The sequence below is a fragment of the Bemisia tabaci genome, chromosome 3, assembly GCF_918797505.1.
Source record: "Bemisia tabaci chromosome 3, PGI_BMITA_v3".
Classification (NCBI taxonomy): domain Eukaryota; kingdom Metazoa; phylum Arthropoda; class Insecta; order Hemiptera; family Aleyrodidae; genus Bemisia; species Bemisia tabaci.
Window position 1 is genome coordinate 34,304,878 of NC_092795.1, and position 19,748 is coordinate 34,324,625.

General features: G+C 42.8%; 1 protein-coding gene across 2 annotated transcripts in view; it reads left to right on the plus strand.

Moving 5' to 3' along the window:
* The window catches only part of Cad87A (cadherin 87A), an 81,177-nt gene that overhangs the window by 957 nt on the left and 60,472 nt on the right, over positions 1 to 19,748 (plus strand). For both annotated transcript variants that reach the window (XM_072298225.1, XM_072298226.1), the window contains exon 2: positions 12,143 to 12,191. The gene's annotated coding sequence lies outside the window, so the exon portion shown is untranslated. The remainder of the gene's footprint in view (positions 1 to 12,142; positions 12,192 to 19,748) is intronic.

Genomic DNA, 19,748 nt, shown 5'->3' on the forward strand with positions numbered 1-19,748 from the left:
TGAGCAGCGCTGTGATATTACTTAAGGTGCATACTTACCCACAGGTAATGCCCCCTCCTCATTATATTCTGGGGAATGCACAGGTGACGCTTTTGAACCAGTTTATCTCATCCACATGGGGAAACAAACTGAAATGGCCTGGTGAAGCACTGCTGGTATTCCTGATGCCTTTTTGTTCCCAGTCTAAGCATAGAGAAAAAAAAGGAGGTGTTTGCATTTCGTGCATCTTGGAATTTTTTGATGACTTGATGACGCAGGTGGGTACAGCGACGTTTAGCCAAATATGAAAAACGGACCATAATGTCCGATTTTTTACTTAAATCAACTCATTATATAATTTCAAGCACTTTTTATAGAATGACTTTTTTCCTTAAATTACACCATTTCCAAGAAAATCGACAGTATAAAAACGTCGTTCTACCCACCTACGTCATCAAGTCATCAAAAAATTCCAAGATGCCCGAAATGCAAACACCTCTTTTTTTTTCTCTATGCAGTCTAAGTACTTCTGTTCCCATTCGTGCAGAAAATTGTCGCAATTAGTGAATGGGTCACCAATCTAAAACCAGGTTGTGGCATGACTTCTCGTATTCATTCTGTTAAGGGTCTGGTCGATGCATTTTTCCCAGTCAAGCAAAACCCATTCACTAAGGTGGCAATGAGATGGACTTTTCCTTGAAGTCAGCTTTGGGAGGTCTGCCTGTGTGTCAGCAGGTGCAGCAGAATCTATAAGTAAGCGGCCGTTGTAAAGTGATACAGAAGTATTCCAAAATTCTATAAATTTTTAAAAATCTTAGTTGAGGTAGGTATAACAGAAAAATGAAAAATAAGGATGAATGGAAGGAGTTCATGAAATTTTCATTCCAAATCATTGGATATTTTTTTTATCAAAATATGCCATGAATAGCACTGGTGAAAGGAGTAATCTCTTATTATATATTTTTTTAAGTGGGAACCTTTTCCTTAATAGCAAACTATTCAATTAAAATGATTACTTGGGTGAACTGTCTTGACTTTTTGGGGCCCTTTCTGCTTTAGTAACTTTATTTAACTTTTTCTCTGTGTAGTGTGTAGTAGCATATCAATATCATACAAATCTTCCGAACAGATGTTTATTTGTCCCTAAAAGAATTGGTTGAGATGTCACTCATCAGGCAACAAGAAGATAATTTCAAGGGTCGAGTGATATGGAGTTTCCAAAGTGGATGTTTCCAAACACCCCCCCCCCCCCCCCCCCTCCAGGGGAACCCGGAGCCTCCCTATAGCTACCTTAAATCCAGTGGCTAGTTACTGTTCGCACTGTTAGCGTTAAGCGTTTCCGGCGAAATTCCTCGGAGTATTGGTTTCTGGGGGGAGTTAGATAACTAGAGTTTAGCCTCTTGATCCGGATGGGTATTGCGATTCCAAGGAAAACGCCGCATGAACATTCCAAAATTGCCTAATTTGTACAGATCAAATACTTGTTTTGAGGAAATATTGTTCGCATCTCCCTCGACATCCTTCGAAAATCCTATTGCGGGTTAAATTCGTAGAAACATCGAAAGAAGAATACCTACTCATGATTTTCCCTCAACATTCGTATTTTATCGAAGGAAACTTGGCAACGTTTCGTGCGGCGGCGCGGCAGCTGCGGGCGAGGAGCTTTGGAATGGCGAGGACAGACAATAAGGCTTCTAACGGTGGTTTCCTATGAGAGTTTGTCCATTTCGTCTTCTGCGCGGAACCTAGATCCTAGATCCCGGCTAGCGTCCTGGTCCCAAGCTCCGGCTCATTCCACGGACTCGGATCCCATTATTCCCACGGGGAAGGGAAGGGATCCCAAGTGTGAAGCATTGAGAATCGAACGTCATCTGAAATCCATCGACTCGGAGAGCTTTGAAAAAAGTAGTGCACCCGCTGGCTCAGCTTGAGTAACATATCCCCTGTTCAATGGTTGACGCACAACCTGATTATAGATTGGTGACTCATTAATTAATTGCGACGATTTTCTGCACGAATGGGAACAGAAGTACTTATGGCCTGGTTACAAGACGAAATTCCCGTCAAATTCCGATCAAATGGTGACTGGTGCGCACCATCTACCACCAAACTGCGGCCTGCAAAAATTTGATGGTAGATGATGGAGCTGTGGGGCTCATCCTTCATCTGATTTCCACACAACCGTGCTTATTTCCTGCTTATTTCAATCAACACGCTGTTTTAATTAATTTTACTCATCAATCTAGATATAACTCTCGACCGCCATCTTGGTCATCATTTTGATCGGAATTTGACGGGGATTTGATCGTGTAACCAGGCCATTAGACTGGGACCGAAAAAGTCATCAAGAATACCAGCAGTGCTTCGCCAGGCCATTTCAGTTTGTTTTCCCATGTGGATGAGATAAACTAGTTCAAAATGACTGTAAATATCAACCTGTCCACAAGGAATTTTTCCATTGTTCCTGCCTGCTTGCCAGTCCGCATCAGAAGATTTGAGGGCAGCCCTTAAAAAAGTACCCCTACAAGTCAATGTTGAACCTCGCAAGTTAAAATTTGGTGTCTTCTCTCACGCGCACGCGTTGACGAAGAGATGTTGCGGTGTCAGTTGCCCGATATCCTCCAGAAAGACAGGCACACATGTGGCGTTTGGATGTCGCAGAGTGCGTCGAAGGAGTGACTTTTATGTATGTTAAAAGGACCATTACCGCGGCGCATGAGCCGAATGAATCATTTTCCATCCCAAAAATTGGCAAAATCCAAAGAAATGAAGGCATGACTCTTTGAAAAAAAACGTCGCACTGAGGTCGATCACTGTATCGAAAGCGACATTTTTCCCCCCAAAAAGAACCCCGCATTCATATCTCTGAATTTGATTCTTTTGGCTCGTATGCGCCGGTGCTTTCGCCCTGTTTCTGGGTGAAGAGTCAAAATCAAAATCTTCCGAGCTTCTTTATTGAGTTGATGCAACATATCGCACGCCATTCGACCATGCCAGCACCGGGGACAAGTCACCTTAACTTGTCTGACCTTATATCCGAAAACTTAACCGTGCCGTACTGGAGTGAAGTTTTTTCGTGCGTATGGATGACCCGGCCGTTAAAAAGTAGAATATGGGGGACTTATTGAGGACTACGAGAGCTGAAAACGTGATGAGTGGTAAAAACGCGTCCGTGCAGCTGCTTATTATTCTCGAAGCCATTGTCTCGCCACCATAATTGATGCCCTGCCAAACATTTTACTCCATCCCGCGGACGTTAAAGAATGGCTGTTTGAGCGATCGGTCAAGCCGTTAACTGTAAATTTTCGGAACAATATTCTCAGCGTAGGCACTTTCGATGTGCTGAAAACCTCTATATGCACCCACGTGAGAGTTTAATTTTTATTTTTGACCCACTGACCCGACTAAGCCAACACTTTCATTTTTTCCCTGTGTGTGGGGTCGGTGTTTAGACTTGAGAAGTGCTGCATGTAAGGGCGTGTTTGTTCTAAAAGGAACAATGTACAAACTAATTCTTTCAAAATAATGTATGAAACATACAAATCTTATGCGCACACTGCGCACAGTTTCTATATTTATGTAATTTATATTGGTATACATATTTTGTTGCTCAATTTATCTTCTTATCTTAAAAATTTAGTTTTAAAGGTTCATGAAGCAATTACCATTTCTTCATTCGGTTATTTTACAGAAATAAGTATCAGACTCTATCTCTAGGAACACGTGATGGCGCTTACCGGATTTTCAGTTTACACTCCTCTCACTACAGAATTTCGATACATTTTGTTCCCTCTGGAAATGTCTATTTCTGGGACAATCTTGAGATAAGTAAGGAGATTGGCGAAAGTCAGTAAATACAGAGAGGTGAAGTACCCAAATTGACAGGAACTATCACGGTTGAAACAAAATTCGCACCATGTTAATTTATTACTAGTAAACGAAGAGTTGAAATTCAAAATGCTGGTAAGCGCCATTAGGTGTTGCCAACATTGTGCAACTATTCCTCTCATTTAATGAGAACCTCATGAGTAATGATTTTGGCCGTTAACATAATAAGAGAGAAAATTTCCCCCTAAAAATCCATCGAGCGAAGGCGGTCAAGTTCTTTTCCACTAAGGTACACCTTGCACAATCTTAGCAATGGCTGATGGCGATTTTTATCAGGTTTTGAATGTTCACTTTTTAAATTGAAAAATAAAAATAGTGGTGGTAAGTAGAGGCCCTCTCTTGAGCTCCATGCCAGCAATTACACCTTTTACTCTTATGTTAATCCGTCCGATTTCGACGTCCGTGTTTGCTTAATTGGTATGATAATAGTACTCCTGTCACTGCCGCGGCCGGAACTGAAAGTCCACGTAGCGACGCAGCGCGTTCGAAACGCTTCAACAAAGCAGTGACGTAATCCTCAACTTCCTTCGTTTCAAACGCTTTTTCCCGGGCCCTGGGTAGTGCGGACACACGAAGCACCAACGGTGAACCGCCTCGGTTGGATGTGTATACGAATCTGCCAATCTCCATTCTCACCAAAGCTGCCAGATGGAAAGTTTTAAATGCAGAGAAGGGAGTTTACAATGGTGGCGTTACTTCGGATCCTTTGAAAAGCACTTCACTGGAAAAAAAACACATTGGATGTAGAGTCCAGACTCTTGAAAACATTGACAAGAAAAAATACTCTAGATTCAATCAGATTTTAGCTTAAATCAAAAGGAAATCCGCTCAAACTAAGAGGCTGAGTTCTTGATTTTAGCTTAAATCTGATCGAATCAAGAGTATTTTTTCTTGTCGATGTTTGTAAGAGTCTGGACTCTAGATCCAATTTGTTTTTTTTCCCAGTGTTCCGCGATGGCGCAGTCAGCGATGCTATAAGTATATGATTTTTGAAAATTTGAATGTGCGCCAAAAAATCGGCTGAACAACGATTTTCCTAGACAAACCTGAGAAAGTGGGAGGAAACTTCGGCTTCTCTTCGGGAAATGAAGCTCCTGCAGATCAGAGAAAAATCAGGGAGTGAGCATGATGGTCAAGTCTCCTAGACAGCAAGGTGTCATCGCTCTGGGTGTCAATACTCACGTCTCGGTTTTTTTCTTCCTTTTTGTGGCGGCTCTCTTCATTCTAGACTCCGAACGTTCTGTTATTAGTGTTGTTTGGGGTCAGACAGCGGGGCGCCGCGCCCGCCCGGTGCCCGGGGTGGGTAAAATCGGGAGGAGTCAGAAGAGCTGGCGCGCTATGCAGAGGAGTAGTCGGCGTTGGGACATGCAGATCATGCGACATCACTCGCCAAGACGTGATCTCGACGGCGAGGGGCGATGTGGGCTAGAGTATAAGGAGGGGGGGGGGGGGGTAGCGGGCGCGGGTGGGTCCCGGGTCCGTGACCCGGCAGCAACGGGACCGACTACACCAGGTCACCACCCGGAACGCCGTCGCCTAAATTGCCCACAAATCAGCGCAGTAGATAAGCGAATTTTCGCGATCGAATATCATTCATCAAACGAATTGATCAGTGTTGAGTGATGCCGATGATCGGTGAAAAAGTAGGAGCCAAACCGGAGGTTTTTTTTTTTTTTTTTTTTTTTTTTTTTTTTAAGTAAGTAAGTGAAATCAAGAAGAATATACGAAGAAACGAAACACTAAAACACAGGTAATTGCAAAAGCAGCAGACTTGAATTGACAAAACACAAATACAGAAAAAAATGACGAAACAAAAATTCTGGTAAAGGATGAAGTTTCTGGCATCGATCGCATCGATTCAAAAATTGATTTCAAGTCCCGAGATGAATTCGAAATTTCAAACGGATGGATTTCAACGGTCTTAGGCGAGACCAACGAAGAAGTCGAATATCATTTAATCTCATTAAATATCATTTATCTCATTAAAAAGGGGCATCAATAACAAGAGCCAATATCTGCTCAATCCCAAAATCCCGAGATTTTCGATACTCTAAATTCTAAAAATCTGTCTGAGCCTGATTTGACCATTAGGTTAGTGGTCAGCGCAAGCGCAACGTCCTCCTATACTACCGTTCGATTTGCCGTTTCAATTTCTCATAATGACAGCGCCGAGGCTGATTTTTTCCGGCTGCGCTGGCTGTCGCGTGGCTCGCGCCGTGTTTGTTCCTGTAGCCCAACGAGTCCTTTGTGTGCGTATGTCGGTCAAGTGCGTGCCCAGCGTATTTGCCCGGGAATAAGAGGCCAAGACTAATCTGCAACGGGAAATTCATCAGTCAAAGCCTGAGCATGAACATGTACAAGGCTAAGGACTCGGAGACAAAGATGTCAAGTGCATGCTTTTTTTTTTAGCAAACCGAGAGAAAAGTACACTGGTAAAAAAAACCTCTTGGACCAATGCCGCATTGCATTGACTTAAGAGTGCAGTTTCTTGTCGCCGGATTTAAGAGTCTTGAACTCTTGTTTCAAGCGGATTTTGCATTGATTCAAGCGGATTTCGCATTGAAACAAGAGTCCAGACTCTTAAATCCGGCGACAAGAAACTGCACTCTTGAACCAAGAGGTTTTTTTTTACCAGTGTAGCTTTGTGGTTGTATGTGTATTGTTTGACCAATATATTTTTCACTCTACCCAGCAATCAAAAAGTTTATTGATAAAGCGCTCCTTTAATTTTGAGACTCTCAGTTGAGGAGGTTCGATGTGGGCGAAGAAATCAGGCCTGTCGGCAAAACGCCACCGGTTTCCCTCTGTTGGAAAACATTAAGCTAATGTAGCAGAACACTCCTGATTTGAAGTACGCACACTCAGCAATTCCTCTGAACGAAAAAAAAAACGCGGTAGGAAGTTTCGGGATGTCTCATGTACTTACTTTGAGTGTGCGGACTGACTAATGTAATTGATGGATGAAGCAAGAAGTGAGGAAAAAAAGGGGGAAAACCTACACTGGAAAAAAAAGTAGCTTGGATCAAGCCTGATTATTCTTGAATTTGCCGGCAAGAATTTTTTTATCTTGCTTTAAGCTGACTTTTTCTTGATATAAGAAAAATAATGCATGAGTTAAGCTAAAAAGTAGCTTATATTAATCAGCAAACTTCTTAATTTAAGAAGAAATACTTCTTGGCGGCAAATTTAAGATTCTTTTTTTTCCAGTGTACAGTGCAATCGATAATCTCGTTTGGGGGCTGTCCATAAAGTGTGTAATGCGATTTTCCGATTTTTCGACACCCAGCCACCCCTCGCAACGCGATCGAAATGCTGGTCCAGACACCTCAAAAACACCTGAAAATTCGTCTCGACACTTCCCCTTCCCCTTTCTCACAAATAAACCCCCAAAATAAGCCTACGTTTGTATATATATGGTCTCCATAAATTGGCAAGCTAAGATGTTGAATTCAAATATGATAAGAAAAATAAATGTCTGCAGCACAAAATCAGGGAATTTTTTAATTTAAGGGAAGAGTACTTGAGAAGTAACACCGCAAAAAACACACCTAGGAAATGCATATGATGAGGAGAATAAATAATGGTTGTGGAACCATAATCAATTTTGAAGAGAAAGAGAACCAAAAAAAGTTAAAATCCGGTACCTAGACTGTTACGTAATGCTGAGCTTGAGACTCTTCCTTCAACTTCTGTCACGCTTGGTTTCAAAAGATGAAGACTTACCCACCCCCTAGAGCGTAACGTACTTTATGAACAGCCTCTTGGAAATTCGAGCTCGGAGACTTTAACGCGTGGGTAGAAATGTAGTCGTATCGAGTTCTCATCTTGCGTGGTTCCCCGTATCAGTCATTTACTTGTAAATAGATTTTAGACTAGATCAATCAAAAGTAAACGTGTTTTTCTGAGAGCTCATGACTGAATAAACGTGCGGGCAGAGTATTGGAATCGATAGACGAAGCTATAGACATAGAAGATAAAAGGAAAATGGAGCGCACTGAAAAAAAATTCTCAGCGTTTTTACCAAGGTCCGTTGGTACCTTTACCATCTCACTTTTTTTTACCAACTATTGGTAATTTTACCAAGACAGTCTGGTAAGCTTACCTAAAAACCGGTATTTTTACTGTTTTTTTCAGGTAAGAATACCACTTTTATTGGTAATCAATTCCCGGTAACTTTGCCATTTTATCTCGGTAATTCTACCACAGTCGATAAAAAATATTGGCGTTTTTACCAAGGTCCAGTAAAATTACCGAGAAAGTTTAATAATTTTACCGAGATTTTTAGGTAAAATTACCAATTCCATAAATGGTAATTTTACCAAGAAAAAACTGGGACCAAATAGAACCCTGAATTCTTGGTAATTTTATCCTTTCCTTAGTAAATACACCGAGATCTTTTTTTTCAGTGCGATCCTTCAGCGAATTCATAGCTGAACATTTTGAATGGACCACTGAACAAGGTACGAATTTCAGCATTCTGATACGTGGTTCGTAAGTAAAATTTTACGTAGAACACGATGCGCACAAAAAAAAATTACCGAAATTAACTCCTTACGAAGATATTTAATGATTCTTGGTGCGTGAATTCAAACCACCCGCTCAAAAAAACTCAATGCTCTACGTGATTCACATCGCGCGATAAACGTTATCATGACAGTCTCTGCAATATAAAAATGTGGCAACCTCAATCTTGATGCTTTGGCTCAGGGAAATGAACTTTGCTCGATTGAGAAGCTTGCTGAAACCGTTGTAGCGCGCGATTTGACTCATGTAGAGCTTTGAGTTTCTTGTGAGCGGGCAGTTCAAATTCCTTGTAACCAATGTGAAATAAAAACGTTAATATCTTCGTTAGGAGTTGGTTTTAGTAATTTTCGTGTTGTAAATCGTGTTCTACGTGAAATTCTGGTTAAGAAACATGTATCAGGTTGTTTAAATTCGTACCTTGTCTAGTGGTCCATTGTGTTTTTTAGTCATTTTCGGAGCCAACTCGTTAGTTGGTTTCTCTGAGAGGTGCTCGAGAGCAAAATTGAATTGATACTAATTCTTTTTGAGTCCTCTCTCAAATCGTGCCGTATACTGCTGAAGAATTCAGTTTCTTTTCGGTGCATCCTGGCCCAATCCGGCCATTGCTTGCGAAGCACCGCTAGGTAGGAATGAGAGACGAACGAGGTTTGAAAAGGAAACTGGAGTATTTGGCGAATCGCCGCTTGCGCAATTCTGAGTCCTGAAACCTGGAACGGACCGAAGCGGCGCGGCCGCCGCCAGGAGTTGAGCTTCGACAAAGTTCAATCCGATTACCCGCATGAGCCAAGTCTCGCGCTGTTCCGCTACTTCTCAGTGCGAGTAACTGGACCGAGAAGCAACCACGTATATAAACACGTGTGTACAAACACTCGTTTGGGCACCACAATTAAAGACAAACATTTCTGAAGTAAGTGTGAAGAGTTGGTCTCTTAATACTTCTGTCGAAGTGCTGAACCCAATTCAAGTCCAACTGTCCTGGTCGATCATCGGCGCCGCGCTTAGCAAAATAAGTGGCACAATTTTCTCTCTCTAAAAGAAAAATGAAGAATGAAAAGAAGAAAGGGATCGGCAGGGTTGCCGGCGGTCTGGAAAAGAGGGAAAGTCAGGAAATTTGTGGCGACCGGGAAAATTCAGGGTATAACAGGGAATTCGTCGGGAAAAGCCAAGGAATTAATTGCTAATTCATCTACTAATCACTGATCTTTCAACTGTTTAAACTATTTACCCCTTCTGGTCTTTTTAAAGGCTTGTCATCTTTTCACCTGCTACAGAAAGCCTACCGCCATAAGTTGATCTCTTAACAGGGAAAATTTGTCCAAAATTTATTGAAAGGAACTGTAATTATTTTTTTTCTTTAAAAAAAGAAAGAAATAAAGGCTGTGAAAATTTCATTTTAAGGTCTGGTAGTCAGGGAAGCAAAACATTTTTGAGTCCGGGAAAAGCAATAAAAGCAATGTTCGAAACTCACCTTTGAGTTTCAGGAGCCATGTGGCCCATCAAGCTCGATTTTTAGGGGTCATTGAAGATCTTTCAGGGGTCAAATTGACTTTTTGCCTACATATCACGGCGCATTTAGTGAAAAGTCAGAATCCGATGCCGTGCATAAAAATTTCAAAAAATCACCCAACAGAAAAATTCGGCTTTTTTTTTGGGGGGGGGGGGGATTTTTAGGGGGACACGTTGGCGGAGAGCCTTCAGTTTTTAGGCGCCACGACCGATTTCTTATCAGCATTTGGCGCCTGTGAGTTTCGAAAACTGAATATAAGTTAAAGAAAGTCAGGGAATTCGGAGGTCAAGACATTATGAACGAACATTCCATTCTGTGATTGATCCACGGACTGAAATTTCAAGTTTTCTAAAATAATCCCCACTTAAAAGTACAAATTATCGATCGCACCCTGAATGCGTTGCACAAAAGCTAAGATTCCACCCTAATAAGAGTCATTTCAGCCGCGTTTCACGCTGCAAAATTTCTCTTCGCGTTTCGTTTTTTAACCGCACAAGCCAAGGAACACAAAGCTCTGAAACTTTCTTTGGAATTTACTCTTCGGATTCTAAAAAAATGTTCTCGAAATATTTCGTTTCAGACGATCGCTTCGTTTTCTGTCTGAAAAACTAAGCAAGTCAAGAAATTTGGCAACGTGTTACGTGGTTGGATTGTTTCTGGCCAATGCCGGTCAATTATGGGAACTCTGAAGAAACATCTAAAGAAGCTCTTGCTCTTTCATTTCCGTCAGATGGTCGGTCGCCCGCTAACTAAGAGGGGAACGAAATCGCCCGACAGCAAAGCCACGACTCCTGCAGCCGTTCGGCCGATAGAACGACTAGAGGTCGAACTTGGAATCGCGGGAACACCGCAAGACGAGCTCATCCGCGAAACAACGGATCCAGTTGCAGTTCTGCTGCGCTAAGGAAGAACGCCGTATGAACATTCGAGAGTTGCCAAATCTCTCCGAATAAAACATGTATTTTTGACGAAATTTACGCATGTTTTTCCTTGAAATTTTCAGATATTTCAGATTTAATTGCGAACAAAATAGTCTGAAAAATTGGAAGAAAAATATTTACAATTTCCCCAATAAATTCGTATTTCATCAGAGGAAATTTGGCAACGTCTGAAGGTTCATACGGCGTTTTTCCTTATACATATTAGCACGGCAGAGTTGTGCTTGCGACTTGCGACCTCAGGTTGATGCTGGTACGCGGGAGGAGTTGGGACGAATGCCGCCGTGCTATGGAAAAACGCCGTATGAACATTCGAGAGTTGCCACATTTTCTTCGATAAGATGTTTATTTTTGAGGAAAGCTTTGCATATTTTTCCTTTAAATTTTCAGGAACTTCTGGTGAAATTGCGAACAAAATTATGTGAAAAATGTGAAAAAAAATGCTTAGAAATTTTCTCGAAAATCCGTGATTTACTAACAGAAATTTGACAGCGCCTAAATGTTCATACGACGTTTTTCCTTGGTGCGGCAAAATAGAGGCTGGAGGCACAAGTAGGCAACATCGGATATAATGTCACTGTCGTGACTCACTGCTCCATCCGTCCTCCAGCGCTGTCGCCATTACTTACCTATCGGCAACTGCAAGTCGCCCGAATATTCCAAGGCTAAAAAATTCACGAGTTTTCAGCCACGAGCACCTGCTAACTCTAAAATCGTGACACTTATTGTTAGAGTGCCCCAGGGAATGTGCGGATTCAGGGAGGCGCAATTTCTAATTGGAGGCATCTTAGGTTTCATAGTACCCAAAATAATTTCAGGCGTTGGAAGCAAATGATTCAAAATTATTGAAGTTGAGATATTGCATGTGTGAGGAATTTGCGATTTGACTATTGATTCTTTTGTAAAAGTTCGCGAGAAACACGATGGTGCCACTGGTTTTCAAGGCTAGAGGAGACGTAAAATAACCAGGACGTTTCGGGCCAATTACATGCGCCCATTCTCAACTGGAACAGAAGCTAAAAAATGTAAAAATTAAAACGAGAAAATGAGCATGCAACTGACCGAGGTAGGAATCAGTACAAACTGAAAAACAGAGCAAAGACGGACAGAGGGGCACTATCACCTGTACTTAAAATTTTCTCTCAAAATTTCGGAGGAATTTGCGCATTGTCAGTCAAAAAGTTCCAAGCAACCTGCAAAATTCTGCGAAAAATTTGGTTTTGACTGGATAAACCGTTTTAAGTCGCAGATTTTCTACCAGTGCACGACATGATGTCGACTAATGCAAATTATCTTTCTTTTTCAGACAAAGTAACAGTCGGATGTTCCAGTTAAGCTGAAGCCGTTTCATTAATGTAAGTAAAGAACATTCTATATTATAAATAAGCTTTTAACTTAAATTCCTAGGTTGCACCAGATTTTAGGGGAAAGAACATTGCAGCGGAAAAGAAAGAATGGCCAAGTTATTTATTTAATTAGGATCATAATAGGAGCAATAATAGGATGAACCAGCGAAAAGGAGGGAGTCCAAACCTAAAAATTAACCGAGGGCAAATTTTTTTTAGCTCTCTGCTGCGAGAGTATCATTATATTAAAAACACGAGACTTCGAAGATCGATCATTTCTGGCCGGTTCGGTTGTCATTAGGTTCTGGCCTTGTTTTACCGATGTTTTGCGCGTCCAGGTATTACTCATTTCCATAGTATTCCTCTTGCGAAATTTTCGGTTTGTGGAGGATATTCTTTAAAAAATTTCCGAAACAAAAATTTAACAACAGGTTTTATCATGCCAAAAAACACCGGTGCAATCAAAAGTTTTGCTTGGAAAATCGAACTCGGAGACTTGAACGCGTGGGTAGAAATGTAATCGTATCGAGTTCTCGCCTTGCGAGGTTCCCCGTATCGGTCTATACTCGCATATAGATTTTAGATATAGATGAATCAAAACCAAACGTACTTTTCCGAGAGCTCATTACTAAAAAAAACCTGGAGGCCGGATATTAAAATTGATAGACAAAGCCATAGACAAGGATGACGAAGGGAAAATGGAGCGTTCCTATATATACACTGAAAAAAAAAATCTCGGTGTATTTACTGAGAAAAGGGTAAAATTACCAAGAATTCAGGGTTCTATTTCATCCCAGTTTTTTCTTGGTAAAATTACCATTTATGGAATTGGTAATTTTGCGAGAAATCTCGGTGAAATTATTGAACTTTCTCGATAATTTTACTGGACCTTGGTAAAAACGCCAATATTTTTTATTAACTGTGGTAAAATTACCGAGATGAAATGGCAAAGTTACCGGGAATTGATTACTAATAAAGATGGTCTTCTTACCTGCAAAAATCAGTAAAAAATTCCGGTTTTTAGGTAAGCTTACCAGTCTGTCTTGGTAAAATTACCAATAATTGGGAAAAAAATTGAGATGGTAAAGGTACCAACGGACCTTGGTAAAAACGTCGAGAATTTTTTTCAGTGAAAAACTAATGGAGATGATCTACCGAGTGTTTTCCGTGTAACAAGTGTTGAGGAGGAAAAATGTGGCAAGTTTAGCAACTTGCCCGTTAATTTCTCAGTTTGGGGCGTGCAATTTGTCATTTTTATTCAGATCGTACGAGGTCCGGATATGTGGGTGCCGGTTGCCCGGGCGGACGTTAGGGGCGCGGCTCAGTATAACGCAGCATGATGTTGCCTAAATACGCCTAAATATAAATGAATATCTCTGAGATAACTTATGAAGGATAGGCGAGCACCATTTAGATTCCGTTTCGTAACCAAAAAGAATAAAAGAAAAAATGAAAAGGAAAAAAATAGAAAAAACAGCTGAAAGCTCGTGCTAAAATTTCTAATGGAAGGTGAGTCAACCGTGTCATCCACTCGGATTAAAGTTTTTTTTTTTTTATTATTCGATGCATCGATTAATCAAATGGCTGGCTAATCAAAAATTCAGTATTCGAATCAAATTATATCGAATTATCTATATTAATTGATCAATGCGCATATTTTCAAACGGTGAATTTCAAAAATATCAACCTGCACCCTGGTATACCACTCATGCTTCAAAGTTGTTAAATCAGCATTTTTGCTAAAATTGAAAGTTAAAAGTCCTGCACGTGTGCTGAAAATTTTCTACGATAATTTTGTAGATTTCGGCACAACTAATCGAGTTAAGTTTCTCCTGGAATCCTGTTTTTCCATTGAATAACAACACTTTTGGGCTTTGAGCTGAAATTTCTAGAGGTTTTGTGCCAATTTTTAGTGATTTGACCTGTAAAGTGGAAAGTTTCAATTTTCGATTAATCGGTAATGAACAATTATTCAGCACCGAACTTTTATTCGAAAATCAGCCGTAATCGAAATTTTAACAACCAATTATTTAATCGAATTGAAAGGCAGACTCGATTAATGGATTCAGTAATTGACAATTGAAAAACTCCAACCGTAAACTATTTCAGCTGTCTTTAGTCAAAGTACACCGTTATTGCTAGGAAAAGACAGGAGAGTGGGGCCGCTGCAACTACGCTGTATAATTGTCAGCTTTTGTGCTGAATCAACTGGACGCGCTTCAGGTTCAAAGGGAGGTATAGGTGGGTGGTTGCACAGGACTTCAGGATCGTGCGACAACCGGAGGCAGCAGCGCTGAGACGCGCGGCTAAGATGCCAAACTCCGCTTCATGGCTTACTTTTTTCCGTGTTAAAGTTTGGCCCAGAGCTCAATTTGGCGTAGGGTTTGTCCAGTATCCTATCAGTGATGGGAGACTTCGAGACCGTCAGATCGGCATCACCCGCGAAAACACCTTTCAGGCCCCCATTTCCATATACTGACCCAGCATTTTATAAAAGGGGACTCTGTTCCCCAATGGAGATGTTGCATGTGTGAGGAATTTGCGATTTGACCATTGATTCTTATGTAAAAGTTCGCGAAAAACACGACGGTGCCACTGGTTTTCTCTGAAATCAACTCCCAAGCTCAAAAAAAGCTCTCAAGTCGAGGCTGTAATGGAGGGGATATCCCACGCTATCCTGAGAGTTAACCTCTACATCAAGACAAACTCTTCATGCGAAGATAGGGAGCAAATACATTAGCAGGGTTGCCGTGATTTCAGTTTTAGAGTCCCCAAATAAAGTGGCAGCCCTGCATGTCAATGTATTTGCTCCCTATCTTTGCATGGAGAGTTTGTCTTGATGTAGAGGTGGACTCTCAGGATAGCGTGGGATATCCCCGCCATTTTGGCCTCAACTTGAGAGCTTTTTTTGAGCTTGGCAGTTGATTTCAGAGAAAACCAGTGGCACCATCATGTTTATCGAAAACTTTTACATAAGAATCAACAGTCAAATCGCAAATTCCTCACACATGCAACATCTCCATTTCAGGGGTTCGGGGGAGGGAGCTTCAAGATGGTGAAATTCGGATTCCTGTAGGGTCGATCCCTCGTATTCGTCCCCGCGTTTAGGCTTGTTACACCAATGGATCAGCTGCTCGGTCATGAGTCATGATTAGGCGAACCTGAGCGTTTTTTTTTCTTTTAGGAGCTTAACGCGCCCTCTTTAGAGTCTTTGGCCTTAGTTTTTCAACAAACAGCCACTGCACTGAAATTAACACTTGATCAACACAAAATTTGACTTCCTCGAGTAGCTTTTTCCGTGCAGTAGACAGGAGTGCGGGGTCTGTGAGATATATTGTCTCTGGTGAGAAATTTGGCAGCAGTGATGTTGGGGGACGGCGGCGGTTATACCGTTGCCGGAGCGGACCGCGGGACTGGCAAGGAAGCGGGGCTTGGGTCTTCGTCTCGACGGATGGTGCCGCGGCGATGCGATGCTCTGCCGGCCGGGGAATGGGGCAGCGTGAAACGACATTGGTCGATGAACTCCCGACTCCGGCAGCCGCCGTCACCTCCGAGCCCCCCTCGGTTCCCCCCGGAGCTCCGCGGCCCGGCTGAGTCCTCCCGCCTAGGAGGTGTAGAGCCCGGGTAAAAGCCCACTTCTTCCGCAGATCCTAGTCATCGGGAAATTCAACCGAGTCCCAAGCACCACCGTGAGTCGCCCCATTTTCAAAGGAGAGTGTATCCAGGGTGTCTGCAAGTCCGGAATTTCCTAAAAAGTCCGGAAATAGTACTGATTTTTCAATGGCGGTCCAGAAGCACTGATAAAGTGCGGAAATTTTGCAAGAAAGTCCGGAATTTTTTTCATTTTCGTCGCAATTTGAGCGGGAAATTAAAATTTTTGAAGTTTTTCGAATTTCGTCAGTTGACGGTATTGAAAAAGTACTGAATTTTTCTCTTGAGGAGGTACTGAATAATGTACTGAAAAAGTACTGTAGAAGTCCTGATTTTTGGCCAGCCTGTTTTAGTAGACACCCTGATCACTAGATCGACTAAGAGTTTTAGAGCCGTATTCAAATGTATCCTAGATCGGCTCAAAATGTCAGGACCGTGTTCATAGCCCTTTCTCAAATAGCTTCTCTCTCCGGAAAGGTATGGTTTTCATTTTGACTCGGGGAAGTTCAAGGAAGTTTTTAATGATCCCTTAATCCACATATTGCCGGTTTCGGGAAATCTCTATGTATCTCACCCCGAGAGGGAAAATCAGTTTCCGGGCGACCAAAACTGAACGCTCGCTAATTTCTTGAAAATTTCATTTCAAGGACGTTGAAAATTTTTAGTCTTCTCATTTTTCAAATTGGTCTGCCTATTACATGGACCTATGGGCGGAGCTGAAGGGGGGGGGGGGGGGGGGGGCTAGGCGCTGACCCTCTCATTATGAAGACTTCTGTTCGGGGTCCTTTCTCTTTAGAAGTCCCTTCTCGAGGCTTTCCCGTTTCCGCCAAGTTTCGGACACCCCCCCCCCCCCCCGCTATAGTGTTTCCAGCGGGATTCGATGGAGCATTTGACAGTTGAAACGGAGCTCTCCGCTGCATGCAAAATGTTCAGCGCCACGATTGTACTCCGACTTGAGAGCCTAGAACGCCAAGGTTGAAACGCCCTGCTGGAGTTTAACCCCTAGATTTGCAGCGCTACGGAAGGTATCTGTCATCTGGGATCTGGCTGCCGTAATCGCGAACCCGGGTTGGTTTATGGCAGACCGGTTTGTTCCGATCAGACATCGGACAACCCTGCCCGGGCTCGGACATTCTCCGCGCTTGCGTGGCCTGCGCCCGGCCCGAGCCGGTCCCGACGCGACGACGACGCGACGCGCCGCGCCAACTCGCTTTTCTTCGGCCGCCACCGACGTTGCCAGGCTACGCGATAAAAAGTGGTTATTTTCCATTAGAGTACCTGTACACTAGAGTGCCTATATTGATAGAGAGTATGGCCACTGGTGTTACCACCTCTGATTGGCTCAGCCATCTTAGGCTGAATGGAGCCCTAAGGATCCAAAAATGGCGGACGCCATAAATTAATGTAATGCAAAATGACTCAAAATGTAGTTTTCTTCGCTTATTGTAACGAGTTTACCCAAATGCACTATTGCGACTTCTTAACATATTTTTAAGGCTAATCGTGTGCAATTTTTGAGAAAAAGTATCTTAGATGTAGTAAGGTTGGCAGCAAGTGCGGTTGATGATAACTGGTGATAACCGTCAAAAGTTGGCAATGCCCCCCCCCCTCCCATCCACAAAAACCAAAACAAAGCACCGCCATTTTTGGGTCCTAAGCCTCTCCATGAGGCGCAGTGGCCATACTCTCTCAATATAGGTACTCTACTGTACACGGGCGAGTATTGCCATCTTTGTGCTGCTCTCTGATTGGTTCATCAGTTGTAGGTTATCATGGAGCTCCAAAGTTGGGTACCTGTATACGGGAGAGTATTGCCATCCTTGTGCCGCTCTTTGATTGGTTCATCAGTTGTAGGTTATCATGGAGCTCCAAAGTTGGGTACCTGTATACGGGAGGGTATTGCCATCTTTGTGCCGCTCTCTGGTTGGTTCATCAGTTGTAGGTTATCATGGAGCTCCAAAGTTGGGTACCTGTATACGGGAGAGTATTGTCATCCTTGTGCCGCTCTTTGATTGGTTCATCAGTTGTAGGTTATCATGGAGCTCCAAAGTTGGGTACCTGTATACGGGAGAGAATTGCCATCTTTGTGCTGCCCTCTGATTGGTTCATCGGTTGTAGGTTATCATGGAGCTCCAAAGTTGGGTACCTGTATACGGGAGAGAATTGCCATCGTTGTGCTGCTCTTTGATTGGTTCATCGGTTTTAGGTTATCATGGAGCTCCAAAGTTGAGTACCTGTATACGGGAGAGTATTGCCATCCTTGTGCCGCTCTCTGATTGGTTCATCGGTTGTAGGTTATCATGGAGCTCCAAAGTTGGCCCAATGTAAGTAAATCCAGCCCAGAGGAATACGTATTATCGGCTGAGGAATGAATGCTAATCACACTCAAAAGTTAATTTTCGGCAAACATAACCTGTTAAGGTCGATCCGAAGTCAATTCAGAAGGAAGTATTGTCATCTTTGTGCCGCTCTCTGATTGGTTCATCAGTTGTAGGTTATCATGGAGCTCCAAAGTTGGCCCAATGTAAGTAAACCCAGCCCAGAGGAATACGTATTATCGGCTGAGAAATGAATGCTGATCACACTCAAAAGTTAACTATCGGCAAAAATAACCATTAAAGGTCGATCCGAAGTAAATTCATAAGTTGATCTTAAAAAAGTCTTATCACATCCAAAATCACGTCTAGAACTTCGTAGAACTTTCTCGCCTTCTTGTTTGTTCAATTGGGCCAAACTAGGAGCGGAGGGGCTGGGGTTTGTTTACATTGGGCCAACTATGGGGCTCCATAATAGCTGACCAATCAAAGAACGGCACACTTTTTCTGTAGTCAAAGGATTGAGATGACAATACTCCCCCATATACAGGTACTCTATTCTCCATGGAGTTGAAAATTGCTGATTTTTTTAGCACTATCTGCCGCCAGTGGCCGCCCCCGTGGCTTGACATTCATGCCGCTAGCATCACTGCCGTCGTCGCCCGACCGCGGATAATGAAACCAATGCAATCGGATTCAGGATTAGAAATAAAATTGAAGTGATTATTAAACTTTTCCGTTAGCTGTGATGTAGTCGATTCGTCATGGATTTCGCCGCAGCGTGTCACGAAGTCGAAGTGCAGCTCTGAAATTGCCAACCGATGTGAGTAATGATCGATCAGCTCCATATTTCGCCGCTCCTCTGACGTAAGGGCGTATCTCATTCTCAACGCGAACCCTGTTTTACACATGAATGCTGCTTTCTGGGGCTCATGAGGAAATCGAGATACGCCCTTACGTCAGGAGGCAGGTCCGCCACATCCCATCTCGGGCCCTGGTACCAGTTTTAAGGTCCGGGCCCCAAGCACGGAGGGGGGGGGGGGGGGGTTTGGCAGGAAATTTGGCAACGCCGAAAGGTTCATACGGCGTTTTCCTTAGCAGTTTAGGCAGTGTGGAAGGACGCTGTAATGGGTTTAGTAATGGGGGCCCAGGCGTCTCGAAAATAAAGAAGCCAGGTTTGTCAGCGTGAAAATTACGTGTTTTTCGCAAAATCGCATCAGATTTGAAAGGAAGAAGGGGAGAGAGAGAGAGAGAAACGGAATAAGGGAGTTTAACAGGGCACATTAAAAGTTGTAGCGATTTTTATTTCAGGTTCGAACCTGTCTGGGACGTTCTGTCCGGTGCTGCCTCATCAATCATTAACACTAATCGACACTCCGCCAACAAATCCGACCAATCACACCTAATGATTTTCGATCCTTTTTTGGGGCCGCCTCGGTAGCATAGAATAATAATTTACCAGGAAGGATACTGTCGGCTTCTCCCTCAATATCAGGCAGAGTCATGTTTTCGAAGCGGACTTGGAACTGTTTCCAGACGAAATTTCAAATAGCTGAGGCAGAACAATCGCCGCAGAGTGAGGAAGCCCAGCCGCTAGACT